Here is a 4,174-nt window from a genome sequence, read left to right on the forward strand (position 1 = left end):
GATGTATTTAGGTTAAATGCGAACCCTGTGCCATTCTATGCAAGGAGGCTTGAGCATCGGAGAACTGGGACCCGGCATTGATTCTCCATCGATTCTCAACAGTGTTCACAGTTACCCCATAAGGTGGACACTGTGAGCAGGCCAACTCTACAGATGAGGGGCCCAGAGGAAGGAAGCAACTTGGTAACTCAGCAAGTAAGTGAGAGAAACAGATGTCCAGTTCAGCCCAGCAGGTTCCAGGGCCTGCGTTCTAATCATTCTGTAGGAGTCCTTTGCTTTCTTTGCCAATGTCATGCTCCTCTAGGAAGTCTTCCTTGATTTCTCTTGTCCTCAAACAGAAGTCTACTCTCTGTAGTCTTTGCTCTCACACCATATCTCTTTTGGTGTGTGTGTGTGTGTGTGTGTGTGTGTGTGTGTGTGTGTGTGTTGCTGGGAACTGAACCCAGGGGCATTCTACCTTCAAACTACCCCACTCCCAATTTTATTTCTTATTTGGAAGCAGGGTTTCACTAGGTTGCCGAGAGTCTCACTATTTGCTGAGGCTGTCCTCGAACCTGCGATCCCCCCCCCCCCAGTCTCAGCCTTCCAAGTACAGGGATTACAGGCATGCGCCACCACACTCGGCTACAGCATACCTTTTCATACTACTATCTCTCTTACGCTACCCTGATTTTGCTTTCTCTTCAGCCCCTTCCTAGGAGGTTATTATTGTGATCAGATATGGAGGAAATGACCCACCCTAGACAAACTCACAAGACTGATTGATGAACCTGAAATGCAATTTATTAATTTACACTGCGAAGCGAAACCACCCAGCAGACGGGAATCCTGAGGTTGACTGGTCAGCACAATCTCTTTCAGGAAGGATAGACTTTTGGGAAAGGAAATCAATACTAGAAGGTTCTTTGTTTAGTACAAAGTCAGAGGGAAGAGAGTTGATGGGTTGACACATAGGTAAAGCCCAACATACCTCTAAGAGCCTCCCACCTGCCAAGGACCAGAATATCCAAGGCAGGGAGCCATTTGCATGTCCCATCCGCCGGACAGAATGCTCTGGATTTTTCTGGATCTTATGAAGACTCTACCCTTCTGGCTGCATTTTTTGGCGGGGAGGGTTACTGGGGATTGAACCCAGGTGGCATTCTACCTCTCAGCTACACCCCCAGACCTATCTTCTTTTTGTTTTTGAAACAGGGTCTCCCTAGATTGATGAGGGTGTCACTGCTTGCTGAAGCCGTCCTCAAACCATTGATCCTTCTGTCTCCTCCTCCCAAGTCCTGGGATTTTAGACGTGCTCCACCACACCTGGCTCTTCTTCCTGCATTTATTATGACCGTGGCTGGCTTTTTGTTGTTGTTGTTGTTGTTGTTGTTGTTGGTTGTTGTTGTTTGTTTGTTTGTTTAGATTAATTCCTGCAATTTAATAGAACTGAGAAGCAATTTCCCACTGAGACCCACTGGAGAAGAAGAAGCAATAACACCGGCTGTGCCGCCCTTTGCAGGGTCTCCATGCCTATGGACCGTTTCATCCTGCACTTTCTTAGAGAGGAGGGCCATGGATGGGCGAGGAGCGCGGGCGGGAAGCCAGACCATCGGATCTGACCCCTGGCCCTGTTGTGGAGAAGCTCTGTGTGGACACACTCCAAATCAGTTTCTCCTCCTCCAAATTGGGGATGACGGCAGCACCCACCTCAACCTATGTGCAGAGAATTCAACGCGTGACCACATGAGAATTTCGGCAGTGTCTGGCCTGCGGTAAGCAATCGATACTTGTTAGCGATAGTTAATAATTCATTTCATAGCTGGAAAACACTGAAACTCAGAGAGATAAGAAGTCATCCGGGACCCTGCAATCCATCACTGGTGGAGACAGCACTCAGAATCAGACTGGTTTCCTTTGAGTGCCAACGTGTTCTCAAATCACTCCTTTTTATGAATGCGTGTTAATTGTACTTATTAATGGGATTCAGAGTGGTATTTCCACACGCGTGTCTATCAAATCCAGCCACCTTTCTCCCACCCGCTCCCCTTCCCCCTAGCACCCTTCCTGATAGTGTCACTATCTTCTTTCAGGTTGACTTTTGGGGGGTTCGTTGCTGGTTCATTTCATTTCCGCATATGAGAGAGAATATGTGGTGCTCGTCTGGCTTATTTTGCTTAACGTGATGTCCTCCAGGCCACCCATTTTGCCACAAATGACAGAACCTCTTTCTTTTCTCTTTCTTTCTTTTTTTCCCCCCTAGTACTAGGGATTGAACCCAGGGTCATCCTAACTCTGAACTACACCCCTAAGATTCCCCCTAAGTCTTAGGGGTGTAGTTGTGGAGGTCTCACTAAGTTGTGGAGGCTGTTGCTGAATTGCCAGGACTAGTCTCAAAACTACAATCATCCTGATTTAGCCTCCCAAGTACTGGGATTACAGGCACATGCTACCATGCCCAGCTTTTTATGTATTTATTTATTTTATTTTTGTGTGGGTATCTGTATGTGTGTTATACTGGGTATGGAACCCAAGGGCATTCTGCTTCTGCCCACCCCTATTTAATGTTTTCTTTGAAAACAGTCTCACTAAGTTGCACAGGCTGATCTCAAATCTGCAATCCTCCTGTCTCAGCCACCACACCAGCTTTTCTTTTTCTTTTTCCTCTCTTTTTTCTAATGGCTCAACTCAGTTTCTTTTAGCTTCTATAAGAAGTGAAGGAGAGTTTTGTTTTTAATTTTGTTGTTTGGGGTTTTTTGTTTGTTTGTATTTGTTTTGTGATACTAGGTATTAGACCCAAGGGCATTCTACCTCCAAGCTATATCTCCAGCCCTACTTATTTTTCATTTTGAAACAAGGTCTTATAAATTGCTGAGAGGCTGGTCTTAAATCTGAAGTCTTCCTGTCTCTCCCAAGTACTGGGATTACAGCCATGCCTCACCACGCCCAGCTAGATATTTTTTTTTAACGCAGAAAGGGCTGGGGTATAGCTCGGTGATAGAACACTTCACTAGCGTGCTCAAGGCCCTGGTTTCAATTCCAACACTACACTACTGTTCCCTACAAAAGCAGATACCCGCTAGGCCGGGCGTGGTGGCGCACGCTTGTAATCCCCGCGCTTGGGAGGCGGAGACAGGAGGATCCCGCAGGTTCGAAGCCAGCCACGCGCGTTGGCTTAGGAGACCCTGTTTCCAAATAAAAAAGTATAAAAAAATAGGTCTGGGAGTGTAGCCCGGAGGTAGAAGGGCTTCCAGGAACCCCAGTACCACCAAAAAAATAAAAAAAAAAGCAGATACCCACTCACCTATCAGGTTGGGGAACATTACAAGGAGAGAAAATATCAAGTTAGGGAGAAGATGCGGAACTGGAATCAGTCACTTTGCAAAGTGTCCAGAAGTTTCTATTTGAGTCAAACAAATAGCCACTGGACCGGCCAGGGAAGCAGAACTTGCATGTTCAGGCAGCCATGAACAGAGGTGGAGTGCAGGAGATCAAAACTGGCTGGACCTCATACGTGTGATCTGGAGCCCCAAGAGAATGGACAGGGACCCCTTAACCCATCAGTTTGCATCGGGCCTGTCACTGGTGGTGGTGGTGGTGGTGGTGGTGGTGTGTGTGTGTGTGTGTTGTACTGAGGACTGAACCCAGAGGCACCCTACCACTGAGCTGCACCCCCATCCCTATTGATTTATTCATTCATTTATTTACTTTTATTTTGAAACAGGGTCTCACTAAGTTGCTGAGGCTGGCCTCGAACCTGCAGTCCTCGTCTCAGTCTCCCAAGTACTGGTATTAAGGAACATGCCACCACACCCAGGCCTTCCCCATGAAGTTAACCACAAACACACCTAGCTCAGCTGAGTGTGATGGTGCAGGCTTGTATTCCCAGTACATGGGAGGCTGAGACAGGAGGATCACAGGCTCACAGCCAGACTCAGCTACTTAGTGAGGCCCTCTGCAACTTAGTGAGACCCTGTTTCAAAATAAAAACAGGGAGCTGGGCATGGTGTTCCCAGCACTTGGGAGGCTGAGACAGGAGGATCACACAGGTTCAAAGCCAACCTCAGCTACTTAGTGAGGTTCTCAGCAACTCAGTGAGACCCTGTTTCCAAATAAAGTATAAAATAGGTCTGGGAGTATAGCCCGGAGGTAGAAAAGCCCCTGTGTTCCACCCCCAGTACCACAAAAATAAATA

This window comes from Muscardinus avellanarius (genome assembly GCF_963383645.1).
Source record: "Muscardinus avellanarius genome assembly, chromosome: 1".
Taxonomy (NCBI): Eukaryota; Metazoa; Chordata; class Mammalia; order Rodentia; family Gliridae; genus Muscardinus; species Muscardinus avellanarius.